Raw genomic sequence first — 6,000 nt, forward strand, 5'->3', positions numbered from 1 at the left:
AGTTCATGGGTGGAAGTCACAGGTTTGACTGACATTCCAGTGCATTTTCACCAGTAGAAGGATGGAAAAACACCAGTTACAGGTGGACTGGAACGCAGCATAACTTCAATTTGTCAAAGACATGTGAGTCCACACAACCAATCACAGTCCAGGATCTGAGACAGAGTGGATGGAGTCCAGTCTATTGGTTGGTCAGTCAGGGGGCGGGACCCTCAAACACACCCCCACCCCAAGCCCCACCCCCACTTCTCTACGCCACTGTTAAAACAGCACAGGCACTGCCATGACAACCACATTTAGATAAACAGTCAGTAAACCAGTCTGTAAATGAATGTGAAGCCACATTTCCAGTACTGGTACAGGTACTATACCTGAAGGCCGTTTCCATTACAGAATAGTACCAACTTCAGAGTACTTGGTCATCTTAGCAACACTTTTTAATTTCTTCAGCTTCTCCTGACATCGTATGCAGGTCCTTTGGTAACCGTCTGCTGTCGTCTGCTCACAGTTACTAATAAACGCACTCGTTGTGTGTTGTGCGGTCAAGCTCACGCTGAATCTTTCCATGGTCCACCAAGGACAGAAATGTCTGAACCTCCTGGACTGACCTCGGTGTGGTTCTGTGGGCCGTCATCATGGATGAACCGAATGCTAGATTTACTGTCAACTTCTGGTTTGTTAAAAATGGGCGGAGCATGGATGACACAATGACACAGTGACAACTCTCTTACCAATCAGTGGTCTGCAGTGTTTACTGTGGAAGTAGATCTGTGTCATCAGATTTTGAATTAGCAAAGACATTAAATTTGACGCACTGAATTTTTTTCCACTGAAATTAAGTATCTGGATTTTTTTGCACTGAAATTAAGTATCTGAATGGTTTGTCTCTGAATTCAACTCTGTTCATAAATTTTGAATTTAAAAATTCAGATGCAAAAAAATCAGATACTTAATTTCAGTGCAAAAAAAATCAGTGCTAGAAATTCAATGGCTTTTATAATTCAAAATCGGATGATACAGATTCACATGTCACATTTCAGTATCTCTTCACCCGTTTTGGAACCTTGACCGGGCAGATACTAAAAACAATAGTACCAGGTACCACATTCAAGGTACTTTTATGTAATGGAAACGCAAAAAGGCCAAGTTGAGTCGAGCCGGTACCACATAGTGGAAAGGCAGCTTAAATGTACCACATCAACAACCTGTACATCTATGCATAGATGTCAACTTTTACACAATGGTTTGTGCCATAAATTGTATTTCTGTACTCAACAATGGTTTAAACCACTATCAGAGTCTGTTACGGTCCAATAAAAACTGCTGTACTGACCTGGATCAGCCCTGACGGACAGAACACCCAGAAAACAGAGGACAACGAGCAGCGCCATGACCATGAACGACAGCGTGCTACAGGAGAAAAAAAGTTTAGAATCGTTTCCAAATAAACAGGTCCCTTCAGAGGAGACGGACACGCCCGTTAAAAGGACTGACCTGGGACTGGAGAGAACTGGGCCTCTACAAGAAGGTCTGAGCAGATCTGGACTTTATAGTCCTGCATCACATGATCAGCCATGTCAGTGTGGGTACTTCACCTGCACTATCAGATCCATCTAATCAGCAGTTCACACTCACATGTATCAGCGTTTGTTTGAGTACATTCTACAAACTATTCCACACAGATTAGTTCTGAGGAAAAAGATACCGTAAGATCAAAAACCCAGAGTTCTCCTATCGTCATGTTCAGTAAATACAGTTCAGACGACTGTGAAGATAAACAGTAATTATTCATCTGAGCCAATGACAACGCTGGAAATGTTTTCAGTGTGAAGGTGGTGATGTTCTGAACGTCACTGAGCTGAAGGAACAAGTGCTGCTGGGAAATATGAACGCTGCTAATCTGATGGTGAAGGTCACAACTGAAGTCGCAACGCTGCTGGTTCTGGAAAGAGGATCGAATTACTCCTGGAAAAACACCTTCACCTAATATTTACCACTTTAATCAGTGATGCGACACGTCATGATGACTCATTCGTCTGTGTAGTAACTGTATTTAGAAATGTCAAACGGACACATGATACAGAACGTTCTCATGTTTGGAATTACTCAAAGTTTTGTTTCCTACTTGGTTAGGGTTAGGGTTAGGGTCAGTCAGTGTTAAAGCTGGCTTTGGGTTAGGGTGCTTCAGGAGTATGGGGCCCGGGGCCCTCTGCTAAGGGCAGTCTGGTCCTTGTATGACTGAAGCAGGAGCCTGGTTCGCATTGCCGGCATTAAGTCAGACCTGTTCCAGGTGCATGTTGGACTCCGGCAGGGCTGTCCTTTGTCACCGGTTCTGTTCATAATTTTTATGGACAGAATTTCTAGGCGCAGCCAGGGGCCGGAGGGGGTCCAGTTTGGGGACCACAAGATTTCATCTCTGCTTTTTGCGGATGACATTGTCCTGTTGGCCTCATCGAACCTGGACCTTCAGCGTGTCCTGGGGCAGTTTGCAGCCGAGTGTGAAGGGAGTGGGATGAGGATCAGCACCTCCAAATCCGAGGCCATGGTTCTTGACTGGAAAAAGGTGGTTCGCCCTCTCCAGGTCGGCAGAGAGTCTTTGCCCCAAGTGGAGGAGTTCAAGTATCTTGGGGTCTTGTTCACGAGTGAGGGAAGGATGGAGCGTCAGATTGACAGGTGGATCGGTGCAGCGTCTGCAGTGATGCAGTTGCTGTATTGGTCGGTTGTGGTGAAGAAGGAGCTGAGCCGAAAGGAGAAGCTCTCGATTTACCGGTCAGTCTACATTCCTACTCTCGCCTATGGTCATGAACTTTGGGTCATGACTGAAAGGACAAGATCCCGGACACAAGCGGTCACAATGAGTTTCCTCCGTAGGGTGTCTGGGCGCACCCTTAGGGATAGGGGGAGGAGCTCAGAGTAGAGCCGCTGCTCCTCCACATCCAGAGGGGCCAGCTGAGGTGGATCAGACATCTGTTTCGGATGCCTCCTGGACACCTCCCTGGGGAGGTGTTCCAGGCATGTCCCGCCGGGAGGAGGCCTCGGGGAAGACCTAGGACACATTGGAGAGACTATGTCTCTCGGATGGACTGGGAACGCCTTGCAGTCCCCCCGGAGGAGCTGCAAGAGGAGTCTGAGGAGAGGGAAGTCTGGGCATCCCTGCTTAGACTGTTACCCCCGCGAGCCAGCCCCGGATAAGAGGAAGAAAATGGATGGATGGATGGAAAAAGCACTTTAAAATCCAGGACCAGTCCTATGGGCCCACACACACGCACGCACGCACACATGCACACATACACATGCACGCGCACACACACACGCCCCTACCTATGGCATACATTTTTAGTGTTTCCTTGACCTGGAGTCATTGTGCCTGTGTAGGTTAGGGTTAGTGGAGGTGACAGGAGGAGGGCTGGAGGCTGCTCCTGATCCTGTGTCTCCACCTACGGGATAAACGGGCTCACTGGTCCTAAGAGGCATCATCATTGAGTCCCCTCAGCCTCTCTCTCTCTCCACTCTCTTCTTCTGTGTGGTGGTCCGGTCAGTGTGTGCTTCCAGTCCAGATGTGGGGGTGGTGGTGGTGCGGGGTGCTGCTGGACATGGGGGACTGCAGCTGTAACTGGTTGTATCCTTTTGATCCTGTCCAGGTGTTTTACCTGAAGCCCATGACTGCAGGTGTGGGGGTGGAACGGTCCAGAAAAATTCCAGTTTAGTCTGTTTTCAGTGCATGGATCTTCAGTTCAATACGTTTTCGGTACAGTGACAGACACCAGTGGGGGTGGGGGTATAGGGGGGTGCGCTCTGTAACTACCAACAACCGAAAGTGAAACTTAAAACATGCTTTGGCCCAGAACCCAAATGGTTCAGTCCAAACCAGTGCACCGTTCCAACCCTAGAACTGGGTGTTTGGGTTTGGATCTAGTGTTATTAGAGCTGGAGCATGTGATGATGAAAATGATGTTAGGGTTAGAGGGTTAGGGTTAAGGTTAGGGGGTTAGGGCTATGGGGTTAGGGTTAGAGGGTTAAGGTTAGGGGGTTAGGGCTATGGGGTTAGGGTTAGAGGGTTAAGGTTAGGGGGTTAGGGCTATGGGGTTAGGGTTAGAGGGTTAAGGTTAGGGGGTTAGGGTTGTTAATTGTCAGGATATCATGCTCAGATGGAGGTTTCATGATTCATAGCAGATGTAAAATAAAATCAACTAGTTGGTTTTCCCTTTTATTTGCCATGAGGCAGACTTTTATTTTGACGCTCCCCAAGCCGACAGCGTACAGCGTCGATTACAGACTTTTATTTTGACGCTCCCCGACCCGACAGCATACAGTGACGACTGAACGTTGAAGTATCTGACTTTGTGTTTTTGTGAGACTCATTTTTGGCTCATGAATGTGTTCAGGAGGGAGTTGAAAAACACTTGGACCTGAACAGTTCTTTCTGAGCTCAGTCTGAACACGGTCAACACACCATTTTCAAAGAATACTCTGATTACTCCTCAGAATACTCAGCGGCCTGTACTGGGGTAGAATTCTGAACCTGTTCCACATCCATCCACTCCATGGGCCTGTGGGGTTTGATTTGGTGGCTTTGGCAGTAGATCTGAACATGACAGTGAAAAGCTGTGAGACATAAAGAAGCCTTGTAAAACTTCAGGGTTGTTAACGTTGACCTGAGGGTCAGCTTTATAGCAGAGTATAAATCAGGGGTGTCAAATTTATTTTCTTCCGGGAGCCACATTCAGCCCAATTTAATCTGAAGTGGGCTGGACCAGTGAAATAATAGTGTGATAACCAATAAATAATGACAACTCCAAATTGTTTTAGTGCAAAAAATAACATTCAGTTATGCCAATATTTACATTTACGAAATATCCAAACAAAAAGGATGTGAATAACCTGAAAAAAAAAACCTCGAATTTGCTAAGAATTAAAAGTGCAATTTTATCAATATTATGTCTCGAGTTATCATTTATATATATGCACAAATATTTAATAACAGCAGAAAATTGTTAAAATTGTACTTAATTTTCTTCATTTCTTCATTTTGTTCAAGTTATTCACATTTTATTGTTAAAGGATAGTTTAATGTAAACATTTTCAAAATTTAATGTTTTTTGCACTAAATCAAAGAGAAAAAATTGGTGTTGTCATTATTTATAGGCTATTATATTATTTTTGAGTTTGATGCCCTAACTTGCACTTTGCAAATTCATCCCGCGGGCCGGATTGGACCCTTTGGTGGGCCGGATTTGGCCCCCAGGCCGCATGTTCGACACCTGTGGTCTAAATGGAAAAGAAAAGCCCTCCAATTCAAACATTATCCTGACCTCACTGATCAACTCTGTTAAAGCTGTTGAAAAACAAAACAGACACTTTCCCCTTTGTGTAATTATACGTACAAACTAGAAAAACACTCAGAAAGCGCAGACCTCTGCCGAGGCAGCATTTACACCAAATATAATAAGTCCACATTCACTTTATCTGCATTATTAGATTCCTTAACCAAGAAAACAGACCTTTAGCAATTAGAATCACGTTGATATCATGATTAGTTCAGAATTTATAAACGAAAATCACTTTTTCGGTAATGGCAGTTTTCTCCTGGAACTACCTCCATAGTTGTTGAAAACACTTCAGATTTCACACTGTCATTACATCAGTAATGAATGTAGTCAGTAAACCAGTCTGTAAATGTCATGTAGAGTCAGTAAACCAGCCAGTAAATGAATGTACAGTGAGTTAATCAGCCAGTAAATGAATGTAGTCAGTAAATCAGCCAGTAAATGAATGTACAGTGAGTAAATCACCCAGTAAATGAATGTAGTCAGTAAATCAGCCAGTAAATTAATGTAGTCAGTAAATCAGCCAGTAAATTAATGTAGTCAGTAAATCAGCCAGTAAATGAATGTACAGTGAGTAAATCAGCCAGTAAATTAATGTACAGTCAGTAAACCAGTCTGTAAATGAATGTAGCCAGTAAATCAGTCTGTAAATGAAATGAACACTTCAGATTTC

Source organism: Sphaeramia orbicularis, chromosome 1, assembly GCF_902148855.1.
Source record: "Sphaeramia orbicularis chromosome 1, fSphaOr1.1, whole genome shotgun sequence".
Taxonomy (NCBI): domain Eukaryota; kingdom Metazoa; phylum Chordata; class Actinopteri; order Kurtiformes; family Apogonidae; genus Sphaeramia; species Sphaeramia orbicularis.